This window comes from Pseudorca crassidens, chromosome 20 (genome assembly GCF_039906515.1).
Source record: "Pseudorca crassidens isolate mPseCra1 chromosome 20, mPseCra1.hap1, whole genome shotgun sequence".
In the NCBI taxonomy this organism is placed as follows: Eukaryota; Metazoa; Chordata; class Mammalia; order Artiodactyla; family Delphinidae; genus Pseudorca; species Pseudorca crassidens.
Window position 1 is genome coordinate 44,670,681 of NC_090315.1, and position 16,657 is coordinate 44,687,337.

General features: G+C 52.1%; 1 protein-coding gene across 1 annotated transcript in view; it reads left to right on the top strand.

The window, feature by feature from the left end:
- The window catches only part of ZFP90 (ZFP90 zinc finger protein), a 97,047-nt gene that overhangs the window by 45,986 nt on the left and 34,404 nt on the right, over positions 1–16,657 (top strand). Inside the window, exons 4-5 of the mRNA XM_067718586.1 lie at positions 10,943–11,057; positions 12,642–12,713. The gene's annotated coding sequence lies outside the window, so the exon portion shown is untranslated. The remainder of the gene's footprint in view (positions 1–10,942; positions 11,058–12,641; positions 12,714–16,657) is intronic.

Genomic DNA, 16,657 nt, shown 5'->3' on the forward strand with positions numbered 1-16,657 from the left:
TCTTGGCGATTGTCCCTCCAGGCCTAACGAAGGTTGAGCATTTCCTTTTCTACAAATCTCAGGACTCTGGTGAGGATACTGGCTACCTTCCTAGGTGGCTGTCCTTTCTGTGTTCAGTGTGCCTGCTAGGATGGAGTGTAGCCAGGGCTGTGGGGCCCTGAGCAGAGGACTGGCTCTGCCCTCAGCCCAGCGCAGCCTGTGGGCGTCGAACCATTCCATGTTGCCTTAGCTCAGGTCTTTCCTGACAGTGACTCCTTCCTGATCCCCTCAAACACCCTCCCCCAGTGGGCCCTGGGTTCTCCCAAGGCCACATGGCACAGCCTCTCTCCTCCTTTGTTCTGGTGCTGTCCTCCCAGGGATGGATCCTCAGACTATCTGATCCTTTGGGCCACCCACCCAAGAGTACCTCACACCAGCCTCTGTGGCCCGTTTTTTCTTTTTTAATATTTTTATTTATTTATTTGGCTGTGCCAGGTCTTAGTTACGGCACGTGGGATTTTCTCTGGCGCATGCGAGATCTTCATTGCGGCATGCGGGATCTTTAGTTGCAGCATGCGGGATCTAGTTCCCTGACCGGGGATCGAATCCCGCCCCCTGCATTGGGAGCATTGAGTCTTAAACCACTAGACCACCAGGGAAGTCCCTTGGGGCCCCTGTTTATGCTAAGCATCTTGCTGCTGAGCTGGACCATCCCCACCTGGCAGAGCCTCGCTGCCCTCAGACACTGTGACCACATACCCATTTGTAACCACTGGGATGATTCTCTGGCCAGGGAGGTGGGAGGTAGAGGAAGGCATCGGCCAGGAGCCAGGATCTGTGGCCCTGGGTGTCTTCAAAGGCCTGGGGACCTTTAAACTTAGGTACTCTAGAGGCCCATGAACTTGAGGATATGCAGCCTAGGGTATCCGTGGCCCTGATGTCTTCAACCCAGAGGTCCCGTAGCACCCAGTACCTGCTGACCCTGGGCCCCTGTGACCCTGGGCCAGCTTCTAGTATGTGAACCTCTCTAACTACCCCCTTTGATGGGTACCTGCTGCATATACTGCTGTTAGGACATGGCACAGCCTTCCCTCCATGTGGGATCCTGTTTCTGAGGATCTGTTTCCCAGCTCCTCTAGGTATGTTGCATTCTAATGGATGCAACTTGTAACTCCTGCCAGGTAACTCTGAGGGTTATGAACATCCTCCCTCATGTCAGCCGTCCCTCCCTTCCTCTCTCTCTCCTGACTCCCTGTCATCCTCTACCATAGCTAGTATATTACTCATCTCTTTTCTTATCCAGGTCCTGTCAAACCAGATGGGTCTGAGGCCAAAGCCAGATGGCCTCCTATCAGAGACCCCTCTCCAAACTGACATAGGTCTTTTCCCCAGCCCTCTCGGGGAAGCAGTGTCATGTTGTGGTTAGACCCCCAGGCACTGGAGACAGCTTCCTGGGTTCAAACGCTGTCTCTACCTCTTACCTGCTGTGTGACCCTGGGCAAGTTGCTTAACCTCTCTGTGCCTCATCTGTAAAATAAGGCCATCATAATACTATGGCACAGAGTTCTTGTGAGGATTAAATGAGATCATGTGCGGGGAGTGCTGGGCCTGGTAAATACCCAAGGAAGATCAGCTGTCAAGGGTGCTAAACCAGCTGCTTCTGAATCCCCTTGAACATCCATCGTCCATGTCTAAGAATGTGTCCTGAGAGAGTGGCCAGGCATCTTGTCCAAGCTAAAGTGACCCCTGTCCACAATCTGCCCCCAGATCTACCCTCAGCCTCCTGCCCTAGCAGAGGAAATGAGCACAATAGATGGTTGCCAAAACCCCCGCCCCAAAAGTGTGTCTGTGCAACATGCCCCATAGGTGCCCCCCACCCAGCTGCCTCCCACGGCCCGAGGTAGGATGGAGGCGCTGCTTAATTAGAGGGTGCAAGCCTCTGCCTAATCAGACCATCCCAGAGGCATTTTGGAGAGGTCAGATGTCTTCTATTTATAGTTAAACTTCTTTGCCATTGTGGACCATCCCTAATTGAGGAGCTCTTTTATTATATTTTCTTTATGTTCTCTTCATGTGTATGAGTGGAAAAATAAATGACAGGGAAAATCGTGGTGTTGTGGTTAGGAAAAACTGCCAGGGAGAATGGCGGGCTTCGTGTTCACTGCCTTGGTGGCATGGCTGGGGTGTCCTAGGGCGTCAGAACAAGACATGGCCTCTCTCCGGCATGGTTATGGGGTGTTCATGGGGCAGGGCGCCCGCACCTATAGGAACTGGCTGGAACTTGAACTCTTGCTTTCCTATTGGCTCCCTGGCCATCCTTGGGTAGGTCCTACCTCTCTAGGCCTTACCTTTAAAATGGGGTAACAAGCTGGCTTAGCCTCCTGGTGGGCTGGGATGCACAGTCTCCTTAGAGATGCCAATGGACAGCTTAGTAGCAAAAGCAGGAGAGGCTGAGGCCCAGTTCTGGCCTGCCCTAGGGCCCAAGACCCCTGTCCCCGTGCTTTTGGAGCCCAGGGAACCACTGCCCCTCCCCACCCCACCCCTTTTTTTTTTTGCGGTACGTGGGCCTCTCACTGTTGTGGCCTCTCCCATTGCGGAGCACAGGCTCCGGACGCTCAGCCTCAGCGGCCATGGCTCACGGGCCCAGCCGCTCCGCGGCATGTGGGATCTTCCCGGACCAGGGCATGAACCCGTGTTCCCTGCATCGGCAGGCGGATCTCAACCACTGCGCCACCAGGGAAGCCCCTGGTTTCTTCTTTTTTTTCTCCCCCCTTTTTTGTAGTTACTACTCCCACTGGAGGAAGAGGAGCCCAGAGTGACCAGGCCAAGATGAGAAGAGCGATCCTATCTAGAATGGGAACTGTCCAGCAGTCCCCCATGGAGAGGCAGGAGTTAAGGTGATCATAGTGGGTCACTGAGTTGCAGCCACAGAGCTCTCTATGCAGGAGTCCATTTTAGGAGGGTGGCCTGGCCTGGCATTTCTCACTGTGGAGCAAGGCTTGACTTATTTTAAGCTGGGTGGAACAAAGGGCTCGGTGTCTCTGTGGTCTGTGGTCTGTGCGCATGGCGAGGCTGTGGTGGGAGGGGCGCCAGTGGGCCCAGGTCTCAGCCCTCATCTGACCTCCTGTGGGTCATGCCTGCAGGGGTGCTCATTCTCCACCCCAGAGGTCTGGCTTGACTCCCCTCAGGCCAAGTAGACAGGGAAGGTCCATCCATAGGCCCCTGCCTGAGGCACTTGAGCAAGTCGAGGCAGTTGCTAGGGGAGTAGGAGCATCTTGTGAAGTAGGAAAGCTGGGGAGAGCATACAGGCAGCGGAGGACTCCGGAGGGGCTTTGGAGGGATGGGTGGCTGTGGGGACGCTGTTGTGTACTTGAGTCAGACGACCCGCGTTCAAGCCCCAGCCTGGCCAGTTACCAGGTGTTGTGTGATCTTAGGCAAGTTACAGAATCTCTCTGTTCCTCTGTTTACTCATCTGTAAAATGTAGATAATAACAGTAACTTACACCAAGGACCACTGAGAAAGTTAAATGAGTAAAGTGGGAAACATTTAGAACCCTGCCTGGCACTTTGCAGTCCCCTGTGGCTCAGACCTTTCCTGGCCCTGCTCTGTCCTTCTGTGAATAGACAGTGGGACAGTTGGTCACCTGAGACTGCCCTCCCCCTGTGAGTGGCAGGAAAGGAAGGATCCCCACCTCAAGGCAGCGGCAGTGAGGCCAGTCCTGGCTGCTTCACTACCCAGATGTATGGCCTCCAACAAGTCACTGGGCTTCTCTGAGCCAGTCCCCTCACTGGCCACGTGAGGATGATGATCCCCACCTCAAGGGGCATTTGAGGACTGGGTGGGAGAACAAATGGGAAGACCCAGTCTGGGGCCTGCATGCAGTAGATGCTCAGTTCCTCCCATGAGGCCTCAGTGACTCATTGGTGTAGCAAGGGACCCTAGGACCAAGATAGCATGTGCTGCCAGTTTCATTTCCTTAATTTCTCACCAGTCCACCTGCTCCTTGCCAGTTCCACCTCCTTTGACCTTGTTCAGGCTATAGACATCTGTTTTGACCCCTCCAGACCATCTCCACACTCAGAATAACCTTCAGAACATATGAATCAGAGCATGGCACTGCCTGCCTACAACCATCTATGGCTCCCTACTGTCCTCAGGGTAAGTTTCAGATTACTTGACCTGACCTGTTAGATCAGTGTGATCTGTCCCTGCCTGCTACTCATCACCATTCCCACAACTGTCCCCAGCATATTCCATATAAGAGCTGCATGGAATGAATTGTTCCTTGGACATGGCTTGTACTTTCTATCTCCAACTGTCCTGTATGCAGTTTATAAAATGAGCTGGATTTGGCCTCTGTAAACCCCTCTTCTCTCTAGTCTCACCTCCATCTGTTGGAAAAGCTCTCAAGCACACTCCAGATCTTTTCCAGCCACCCTCACATAATCAAATATCTATCCTATTTAAACCCCTTCCTACCTCACCACAGAAGCCTGCAATGGGGACAGGAGGTTGTGGTATGCCTGTCTTTTCTTTCTTGCTCCAGCTCACCCTCCATTTCCTAGCTGCTGCGTTGTGCATCTCTTTGGGGAGGGACTAGGGCTGGGGAGCGAGATGGAGAGAGAAGCAAGAGACCTAAGAAGGACTTTCTTGACTCTGGAGCTGGGACCTGACATCCTGGCCTTCTTCGTGACTGATGTATAACTTCTGGATCTTTATCAGCTGGGCACTGTTATCGGTTCCTCAGAGCTCCTCTTCATGCCCTCCCCACTGGGAACCTCCAAATACAGTTCTCTGGCATGGGGTTCACCTCCTCAAGTGGCTGCTCGTGACCTACACCAGCCTCTTTCTGTCACTGTCCCTCACCTGGAAGGAAGCTCTCTTGGGCAGGATCCCTTTATGAAGACCCCAGGCCAGCTCTCTTCTGTTGGGGATTTGGGGGTGAGTGTGGAGCCCACACTCTGTAGGCATCTGTAAGCCACTGTGAGAAGTTTGGATGTTAGCTTGCTAAGAATGTGGGGAATCCCCCAGGGGGTTTGAAGCAGGGCAGTGAAATGATAGGTGTCTACTGCACCAGTCCAGGCAAAAGACGATGGTCTTTTTCCTGGATGGGAGCTATGGAGGACAGGGGAGCTGGCCAGCTTGAAGGTGGAGCTGAAGGACTTGCTGCTGCTTTGGATGTGAGAGGCAATGAAAGGAGAAGAGTCCAGTGTTTTGTGTGAGTAACTGGGTGAATGGAGGTGCCAATCATTGAAAAGGGGAAGTCTAGGATGGAGCAGGTTGAAGGGTGCAGAAATCAAGGGATCAGTCTTGGTCCTGCAGTGTTTGAGATGCCTGTCAGGTACTAAGTGGAACTGTCAGGAGGCAGATAGATAAATGCAAGGCCTCCACCAGCCCATATGGTGCCTTTGTGCAAATGAGAGAAGGGCATCCTTTCCTTCAGGCAAATGTAGCCTCCTACCAGGGCACATGGTTGGGTGAGCTGAGCACAGCTGGACCTCAGCCCCATGAGTCCCCTTGGCCACACACCCTTGTGCAGCAAACAAACTACAGAACTCTGCGTGGAAGCCCTGGATGTGCAGGTCTGGAGCTCGGGGGATCATTTGGGACTGAGGAAGAGCCATAGCTTATGGGATGTTTATTTGGATGCCGTGTGGGAAAGCGACTCCCCAGCCACAGTGGGGAGGAAGGACCAGGGGTCGCCTAGGTGGGCTGAGAGCCATTCCTCTCCAGAGCCAGAGCTTTCCTTCTCCTCCTGCAGGTGAGGCCCCGCTGCTTCCACGCAGGGCTGAGTAGCTGTGGGCCCCTTCGTCCTGTCTTCTCTAGGTTCATCCTCGGGAGTGGCACACAGGTGGGGGTGAGGAAGCCTCGTTCTCTCTCTCTCTCCTCTCACTTTCCATCCTTGATGTAGGTATGCTGACCTCTGTGACCGTGCTGATGTCCGCAGTATCTCCCAAGGGGCTCCACCAGGTTGTGGGGAGGGACATTCAGAGTGCCCCTAGGCACCCAACAGGGGGGGAGCAGGAGTAGTCGACCAGGCCACAGACTGTAATGGCAGGAGAAGCAAAGAGCCAAGTGTTTGGTAGAGGGGTGATTGGCATCAGACTGCCTGGGTTCAAAGCCCAGGGCCAGTTCTTACCACCTGGGTGACCTCAGCAAGTCCATTAGCAGCTTTGAGCCTCAGTTTATCCTATAAAATGAGGATGATAATAGTATCTACCTCATAAGGCTGTGATGAGAAATGAATTTCTTTCTTTCACATAAAGCATTTAGCACAGTACTTCAAATTGTAAACACCTGCCCCATCAATATTAGCGTATATGGTGTATTCTAGACAAGCCCTTCCCAGTGGAATCCCAAAGCCCCCTGCTAGTTGCTGAGCTGACCAAAGCAGGGAGGACATGGAGAAGCAAGCGGCCTTGCTGAGCTGGTAAAGTTTGGAGCTGCTTCCGGCCTCCCCAGATTGGACGCTCAAGGGCTTACATCCCCAGAGCCCCCCAGAGCCATGTGGAGGTCAAGCTTGAGTCATGGCAGCTGAACGGGGGACTCTCCCCTTTGCAAACACTTCCCGGGAAGGCGATTTCACAACTCCTCCGGACCGGTCCAGAATTGCACAGCCCCCACTGTCTATGTTTCCCTGTGGTTGCACATGAAGCCGGATCTTACAGGTGAGCCCCTTTGGATCTCCAGAGCAGAAGGGAAGTTAGCTCGACGTGTGAGCCTTTGTTATGCCACCCCCAGACCTTCTCTTCAGCCTCTATGGGATCCTAAGCTCCTTTAAAATTCTGATGAGTGCTGCACTTAGACTCTTTTTCCAGAAAAAAGTCTCCCAAAAACATATGTTCATAAACCAAATTTTGCAAGATTCCTCATCTTTTAGGAAAGGTCCCTGTTTTAACTTGGTGATTAAGCTGGTGGGCTCTGAAGTTGAATTTCCTGGGTCCCAATGCTGCTTCTTTCATTCATTGGCTGTGAGACCTTCAACAAGTCATGAAACATCTCTAACCCTTGGTTTTCTTATCCCTAAAATGGAAGCAGCAATAATGGCTCCTTCATAAGGTTTTTTGTTTTGTTTTGTTTTTTTATAAATTTATTTATTTATTTTTGGCTGCGTTGGATCTTTGTTGCTGCACGCGGGCTTTCTCTAGTTGCATCGAGCGGAGGCTACTCTTCGTGCGGTACGTGGGTTTCTCATTGCAGTGGCTTCTCTTGTTGCAGAGCACAGGCTCTAGGCGCGCGGGCTTCAGTAGTTGTGGCACGTGGGCTCAGTAGTTGTGGCTCACGGGCTCGAGAGCACAGGCTCAGTAGTTGTGGCACACGGGCTTAGTTGCTCTACAGCATGTGGGATCTTCCCGGACCAGGGCTCAAACCTGTGTCCCCTGCATTGGCAGGCAGGTTCTTAACCACTGTGCCACCAGGGAAGCCCCTTCATAAGGTTTTGAGAGGGTTAAATGTAGGGTGACTAAATTGTCCCATTTGGGCCTTTTCCATTTTTACACCGAAAGTCCCACTTTCAGGGAAATCCCTCAGTAGTGGACAAACCAGGAGAGTTGGTCACCCTTGTAAATGACATATTGCCCAGAAAGAAGTTATCCCTGTGCAGGCAGTTCACCCAAGTGCCATCGCTCTCAGCAGATACTCTTGGGCTTTTCCCTAATTAATCCATCTGATAGGAATGTTGCCCTGGGGATCAGGAGTCCAGGACTCGGTTTTCAGTTTACCACTCTGTCCCCATCCTGCTTTAATGGCTTCCTCCGCAAACCTCCAGCCTCCCTGGGCCTCAGTTTGTTCACCCATCAAACAAGGGAGATGAACTTTAGAGTCACTGGGGATTCTTCCCACTAAAGCCTATGAGATTTATTCAGGGATGCTCTCCCAGTGTCTGGTAAGGCAGCCTTGAACGTGGATGGCATCAGGTATGCACTTGCCTGCTTGACACGTCAGTGAGAAAAGCCCACGTGTGTTCTAGCAACACAGTCTGCCCAGGGAGAAGCCTGCTTGGAAATTTCCTTGGCACTTCTTCCCAGCCGCACCTCCTCATTAGGGCTGAGAAAAGGTGGGAGAACACGGAGACCCTTTTCAGTGTGACTGTCCTGAGAATTAGGCAGCCCAGCATTTCAGACCCAGCACATAGAACAGAACTTGAAACATGGTATGTGCCCAGCACACATTTGCAAGGTGAATGAATACATTTCAGTCTGATGATTGAATCAGAATAGCTTGGGAGGGAGAAGCAGTGCCCTCCAGAGGTGACTAACGGGGACTCCCACCGAACACCATGGATCCCAACCCCAAGAGTGCCCCTTTTCAGGTGACGCAGCTACTCCCAGACCCAAGGGCTCTAGGGGGTCTCACTGGATGAGTCAGCCCAGGGGAGGGCTGCCAGGTAGTTTCAACAAAAATGTTGGACATGCTCCATACTACATGAGAAGGTTATTGAAGTCCCTACTGCATCTCATATTTTACAGGGTTCCACGTGGCTCTTATTTTATTCCTCTTTTTGTTTCTTGGCAAATGGGAGCTGGCTTTGCGAGGCCACAGGATCCCTTCTTGCTGCCCCAACACTTGACCTGGGGTCTATACTGACCCTTGACATTGAACACACATCCACTCTGGAATTAGGCATAGAGATTAAGGCAGTTTTCAAAAACTTGGAGCAACAGATTATTTTACTGAAGAAATAAATTTATTCATCTTACTAATAAGAGTTCTCAAGGAAGCTGAACATTCTGTCCAAGGTACCAACTTCCTCATAAGGAAAATTAGGGAGGTGCTCTTTCCTTGAAGCCTTAGCATCTAAGGTGAAAACATGCAGGTTTGGATTGATTTGTCACAAATCATGTGTTTATAAAAGGAAAGTGTCCAGCACACCCAGCAACTATATGAGGGCACCTAGGGGCTCATCCTGGCTGTTGAGCGAGAGGCCTGAGGTGATACAGAGGACGCAGTGAGGGGGCCCCTCCCACCTCTGGTGATGGAGTTCCCACTGATTTTGTGCTGGCTTCGTCGTGACCTGTATCCATCAGGCTGTACACCCACAGGGCATAGACTAGCTGTGCCTTGTCCACGTGCTCTGGGCTCTGCACTGCCCATTCCTGGACCTGGCCTAAGCAGGTGTTCCACAAATGCTTCCAGAATTTCACTGAATTATCCCTGCAACCTGGGTAGTGGAATAGTTACATGCCAGGCACACACAGTTCGGTCAGTGAAAGCTCTCTCACCTCCTGGCCATCTCGGAAGCAAGGCCTGTGGAGAAGGGCGTGTGTCACTCTGGGCTCTGGACCCCCAGCCAGCCAGTTCCATTGATCCCAAGGCTGACTCAGTCCATCCACTCACCCAGAGCCCCAGAGCCAATGCACCAAGCAAGTGGGGAGTTGGCTTCCTTGTTTCTCCCTCCCTTTGATCCCTTCCTCCCACTAATACTGGTGGAGCACCTGGTTGGCCAGCCAGTGTTCTAGACACCGGGGACACAAGACAGGCAAGGTCCCTACTTGGAAAGCTCTTTATTGAGGTGCACAGAGAAAGAGGTTCATATTTGCTTTTCAGAGAGATAAGGTGAGGGGACTCGATTACAAGTTACCCAGAGAAATGGATGTTTGCCGCTGTGGGCCTCTGACATCCATTCTCCCTTCCCTTGGTGCCCTATTCCACATTTTATTTGGATGCCCATCCTTCCCCCAGCAGCCTGTGGACTTCCCAACCTCCCCCAGCTGCAGGTGTGGGCCTTGACTGAGTGAAGCCAGTCAGCACACCCGTCCACCTGGCCACAGTGATTGGCTAACAGATGGACCTCAGACCCAAGCTGGGTCAACCAGACCAGGGGAACTTTTGAAGGGCCCCTGCAACATGTTTTCTTGATCATCTGGAGAAAGACCTACTGACTCTTCCGGATGGTCAGAGCACGGACATGGGGGACATGGGTTTGGAGCAGCTTTGACCCATCTGTGTCCTTGAGTGTGGCCAGGCTGGGGATGAGGTCCAGAGCCAGAGGCAGACAGGCCTGAGAGAATTCCAGAGTTCTGGAGCCAGTGCCCTGCTCGGCTTGAACCTCGGCCACCTCTGGACTCCGAGGTTACATGAGCCAACGCACTCTATTGTAGTTTGGGTTGGGTTTTCTGTAACCTCCAGCTGAGAGCATGCTAGCTGATCTCACTAAAGAGAAAGTTCCAATCAGGTTGCAAGGTCACGACTGAGGGTTCCTTGTTCAAGGGAAGGAGACCAGGCAGCTGGTTGGTGACCCATTCAGGGAGTGACAGCCTTGCACCCCCAGCCCAGGGGAGGCGGGAAATGGCCCTCATTGCAGACAGAGAAGCCAAGGGGCAGCAGGTCTGGTGAGGGGAAGGCTGGTGCCGAGGTCCCTCCCCCCCGAGCCTGTCTGGCGCTCCCTCAATTTAACTCCACCTGACTGGTAAATGCAGAGTGCAGTCCACTTAAAGAAATCAGAGCAGCTGCCACTTCAAAGCAGGAAAGATGTGTGTAGGTGGGTGGGGAGGAGGTGGGTAATTATGCAGGGAAAATAGTTTTCTTGATATTCTTCTGGAAATGTGCTTGGAGCAGAGAGAGCAGCAGGGGAGACGATAGGAAAGGGGACATGTATTAATAGAGGGTGTGCATTGTGCCTCTCCAAAGGGCCATAGAGTGTGCAGAGCTTCCCATGCTTATCTGATCACGGCACCCTTTTTCGGGCAGCATCTGAGACTCCATGGGACACTCCTGGATGTGGGACTTCATCCATGAGTTGACTAAAGGATTTCTTGGGAGTGACTGAGTCCTCCTTTTGTGTGTGTTTGTACAAAACGCTGGCTCTTCCTCATGACCAGTGGGGCTGGGCACCATTTGTGTTCCACGTCTGGACGTTTCATGCTCTGGGAGAGGAAAAGGGAAGTCAAGCCTAGCAGGGGAGGGGGCTGCAAGGTGCTAGGGAAAGCCGGAGCTCTACAGGCCATCTCCTTGCCCCTTTAGGGATCTGCCCACTGATTCCACGTACCCAGAATGCCTTGGGTGGCAGAGGGACACCACCGAACTTTGAGAAGCAGCTCTGAGTTTGTGAACATTGGATGCCGATAATTATCCAGCTGTGAGTAAGCCGAACATTTTTTAGGGCTATTTCTGCATAATTATAAATATTTGGGGATATTAAACTCCCAGGTTACGCATTGAGCGTATTATTTGAGCAATGGTTGGCTGCAGAGCTGGAAACGCAAACATCTTTTCATTCTTCCCTCCTAGAGCACTTAGATTATTTAATGGGATTCAAAAGAAAAAAAAGGTTCAGCTGAGGGGAAAAAACCTGGAAACAAAGTCAGCTGCTAATATTTCTAAATAGCTCTAAATCAAAAAAAGAGGAATGTGACCACTTTACTTAATTGTGGTGGGTTTGTGATGCATTTTCTCTATGGGTTAGAAAAGCAATTACCATCAGGCAACCTACTTGTGCCTCCATTGTGATAAAATGTTCCCTCTAATGGGGCCAACATGCCGAGCAGTGGGCCTTTTAAAGCACTAAATGCTTCCGGAGCTTTCTCACGTGTGAGGCTCCTGGGTGTGCGCTGAGAGCCCAGGGCTCCCTCCCTCTAAGAACCTGTTGTGGTACAGGGGTTTCTTAATAGGAGATGGGTCCTACGAAGCAGCCGCTGAGGTCTGGAGCATGAGCGAGGCCCCTGCTGTCCTGGCTCTATCCATAGGCCCTGTGATGCTTTGGGGCTTGCCCAGCCTCCCACCCTCACACCCTTGGCTGCCCCATCTTACCCTCCCATCCAGTGAAGTCTCATATCTCCTCACCTGCTCCCCTCTGCAATCCTCCCACCACAGGCACCATCCCCATAGAAACATGCTCGCCTCTTCTTCCATCTGCTTTGTTAACCTGCCCCCTCCCACCACAGCTTCCCCACAGCCGCTGGGGGTTGCCGCTCATTCTCCAGCCGCCCCCCTATACCCCTGGATACCATGGATCCTGTGCCCTTGAACAAAGCCCCCAGCCTTTGACGCTCTTTCATGCTGCCCCCCCTATTTTCCAGCCCTTGCTCTGGGCCCTGATTCACCCTTTCCCACTTCAAAGACCTGCCTTCATCTTGGGTAGCTTTAATGAGGTGTGAACGACCCATCCCACCGTCCAGGTCACAAGCTTCCTTGATGCCCCTCACTTTCTGCCACATCCAGGCTGCCATGTCCAGACTGGACCCTGTACAGTCTTGGCCACACCCAGCAGTCTGTGTTTCTCTCATCTTCTGCCCCCCGCCCCCCGGGAGGTCTCTGGTCAGCAGCCCCGAGGATTTTGTGTCCCCTCATTTCCAGCTGGGACACTGTGGCCATCCCACTACCTCCCTCTCTGGACCCTGAAGCTCATCATCGCCATCTCTCACTCCCAGGTGCTGCCATCTAAGGCCCCTGCCTGGGCAGGGAGCTGCTGCCTGGTGACACTACTAGACAGCGTGGCTGGAAACCTGGCCCCGGATTCCCTCCCACTCCCCCCAGCCCGCCCCACCCCACCACTGCTTCTGTCCCTAGTTCCTCGGGTCACACCGAGACACCCATGAAGACGTGTTAATGTACAAATTCTTCAGAGTAAAATAACCAGGGCTTCCTTTTGCTTGAGATGCAGGCAGCCCGCAGGGGGCGTCCTCTGAGACCCTCGGGCCGGCATCCCTGCTTGCTTCCACAGGGGCGCTGTGGGCGCGGTAGGCGGTGAAACCCTCCAACGTCGGTTTGGAAGCTCGAGGTATCACACACAAAGGTAGGTCGAAGCGGGACCGATCCGGGAGGCTGCGCTCCCCAGACAACGCGTAGAGCCGCCCGCGCCGGTGCCCGCTTCAGCTCACTATCCTTGGGTGGGGGAGCGGGAAGAGGATCTGGCACGAGGGGGACGAACCCACGTGCACCCAGGTCTTAGCTCCATCTGGAGTTCTCTGACCCTGCGCCCGCAGGCCCCGGGCGCCCCCTGGAGGCGGTGAGAGCCCCGAATGCGCAGCACACGCCCGGGAGGGCGCTGGCTTGAACAACCCACCCATCAACTAGAAAAGTACCCCCATAAAAATGGGCAAAGGACAGGAACAGAGGCATTTGAGATGAAACACAAACGCCCAATAAGACATTAAGCTGATGTTTACATAGGCAGGATCTGTTGCAAGCCCTTATATGCATCAGCTCCTTTAGATCTCTCAACAGAGCTACTAGGGAGTATTCCCATTCCACAGATGAGTAAACTGAAGCACAGGAGACTAAGTGACTTGCTCAAGGTTATACAGTAAGTGGCAGGGCCAGTATCTGACCCCGCAGCCTGGCACCAGAGTCTTAGGGCCTTACTCAGTGCACCAGACTGTTTCTCAACATGTGGAAAATATACACTCTGGCTAAAAACCAAAGTATAAATTAAAACAATTCATTCAGTAAATTAATTTGTCCTACAAGTATTTATTGGATGCCTGTTGTGAGCCAGGCCCTATTATGGGTGCAGGGGAATAGACACTAAAACACACAAAACACTAAGCTTACATTCCAGTGGGGAGAGAGACAGACAGTAAACATGAGACAATATTCTATGGCAGGTGGGCTAGTGCATGGGGAAAAATAGCAGGGAAAGGGGGAGAGGGAGGGCTATTTAAATCAGGTGTCAAATGGACCTCTTTGAGAAGGTGACACTTGAGCTGAGACCTAAAGAAAGGGAAGCCTCGTGATTATCAGTGAGAGGAACATTCCAGGCAGAGGGAAAGTCCCTGAGGCCAGTGCTGAAGGTGCTGTCCACGTGCATAGGAGGTGGTAGGCTCCTTCCTGGCCTCCCTGGTCCATCGCCAGTGCCCAGGGCCATACGAGGTGTTCAGGGAGGACTTGCCTGCTAACCATTAAGTGAGGATAGCACCTGTTTTTGCCCTGGGCATCTGCTTACTTCCCTGCAGCCGGTCCCATGTGACGACTGTCCCCATGAGTCTCAGCAGAGGGTGGGATGATCTGGAGAAGTGGAAGGGAAGCCCCCACTAATATTTAGGTGGAGATAACTAACCCAGATTCTGGCCCCCTGAGCTGGGATGGCAGCAAAAGTCAGCCCTGTAAAATGCAATGAGAGAGGTTTGATTACCAGGAGGGACCATCTAACCCATATCCCAGACTCTGAGAGGTCAGCCCACACAGGGGCCTGAGGGAGTCGGGGATGAGTGCGCTCTGCACATACCGATGGGCCCCAGCGGGATCCTGGGTGCCCAGGCGTCTGTGGTCTCTCTGCTTCACTAGATCTTGGCGGCACCTAGAATTCAGAAGTGAACTTCCCTTCAGTGAGCTCCCTGTCTGTTGCCCTGGGGTAGAAGGGCCAGGCCATGACTGTTATCTGCATGGCCTACTTTCCTCCAGAGACAGAAGCCCAGAGTAAGGTCAAAGGGAGACCAGGTGGCCCCGGAGGAGGCGAACCCAGTTCTTTCCCAGTGCCTGCCACTTTTCTTGCTGTGGCCGAAAGGCCATTCCCTTCCCCACTGGTGTGGCCTCATCACATCCCTTTGATTAGATGAATCACCTCTAAAAATTGCTTATGTTTCATATGGTGAACTGCTCTTTTGTTCAGTGCTGAATACTTCTGTTGATTCTTGTGTCCACCTGGGCTCTTTTGAGTCCTGCTTAGACCAGCTTATGAAGGGGTTTTCAAGATGAGCGCAAACTGGGCCAGAACTTGGCACAGAGGGCAGGTGAGAGTAAGGGCCACTCTGGGGTCACTGGTTTCTTCTCCATGTCTCTCCCAGGGTCACACAGTCTCTCTCTGAGCTTGCTTTGCTCTCTTCTCTCTCCTGACCAACAGCTCCTTTGTATCTCCTTAACTCTGAGTTTCCTTTCCCTGTCTCCTAGCTTCTGTTTCCCGCTAGTTTCTGCTTTCATGTATCTGAACACACTATTGATCTGAACATCTCCTGACCTCTCCCTTTCCTCCTTTCCGTGCCTGCACCAGCTGCTAACTGCCTCATTGCTGGACTTCTTCATTCATGTTCCCAAGCTCACTCACCTATTTTGTGCCACAGCACATCATGTGTCTCTGGATTGGTTGCTTTGGGTCATGGTCCCCTCCTGATCCAATCAGTGGGGCCAAGAAGGGAAGGCACTAAGGGGGCCGGCACAAGGCTGTCTCTCCCACCAGTGCCCTGGGTGATGCAGGCACCACTATTAGACTGTCTGCTAGAGTCCCAGATTCATTAATTATTTTTATCTGTTTACTCATGCTTGAGTTTCATTTGTTGACCTTTGTTATTGTTGCCTAGAGGTCTTTTAAGGATCCTTAAAATTCTTCAGCCACCCAGCTTGGTTCACTGTGGAGGCTCCTACCTAGAGGCCTGGCAGAGGGAGGGTCATTCATAGTAAAACAAACAGTAAGTCATTTCCTCTTCCCTCTTTAGTCTCACCTTTCATCAAACAAGGGAGAAGGAACCATATTTAATAAACATCATCCATTAGATTAGATCAACAGTCTCCGAACATTGCAATTCTTCCAGAAACAGTATCTCTCTTGCCCTCACAGAAGAGCATGTGGTCAAGAGGAAATTGAATAAAGTTCTTTAATCAGCTACAGTAGTATTTGAATCATTTAATTTAATGGATCTGACAACCACAATTTATTTTTTAGGCCAATTTTAGCCAACCAGGAGAGCTGGCCCAGTCTGACCCATGCTTAATAAATCACCTCCTTGCCTGATTGTAGAAAGTTTGGGAAAGAGATTTTTCTGGGGCTTTTCAAACATAATCAAAACCAATCTGCCATGCTGTGTATGCCTGGCAGGAGTCCTTGGCCATGCTCCCTTCACATGGCCCTGTGGCTGTAGAGTGAGCCCTTGGGCTGGAGGGAGCTAAGGACACAAGGCAGGGAGCTGTCACCCCCGCAGCCTGTGCTTTTTATTCCTGGCTGCAGGTTCGCATGGCCAGGAAAACAAGTCAAATCAAATTAGATGCCAGACACATGCTGCTTAGTGCATCTCACCCTCTACTGCCTCAGGCTCTTCAACACCTGCTGAAACCTCCTCATTGGAAAAAATGAAAGAGGAGCTTCTGATTCAAAGTAACACCCACTGGGTCCTCGGTGTGGCCTCTACCAGAGTCACGTTAAGTCACCCGTGAAGTCCCAGTAAGGGGTGAAATGCAAGACCCCTCCTTCAGAACCAGTCTGACGTCAGCTGCATCTGAGCCCCTGGCAGACATCTCCTCTGACCTGCCGGGCAGATGTGGTTGGGCTGAGAAAAACCCATGGGACTTCATTCTGTTCCTACTGCAAGCAACAGCCACGTGAAATCAAGGGGCTTGATTTCAGGCCAGTCTTCCCATTTTTCTCCATCTATTCCAAAGAAACAATATGGCAGGAAGGAGGCTAGGAGACCAAGGCAGGGCTGGTGGTCTTCTTGGGAGTATGTAGCATTCTTGGAGACATAGTAGTGATAAGTAAGTGGCATTAAGAAAGGAGGAATCTGGTGTGGGTCAGTGCATGCAGGGAATTGTACGTTTTTCGTGAAATCCAGTTTCTTAGAGTTTCTTAGTTGGGGATGTATTGATGTCAGAATAGAACCATCAACAGCCAAGGTTACAAGGGGGAGTTGTGTCCCTGCAGGGATCCAGGGAAATCCTGAGCTGGAGCCAACTGTGAGAGCCCTCCAGGCCTCCTGGGAACTGTCCAGTCACAGGCAGCACCTCCATGGTGCTGGACCTGGGGCTGCTCAC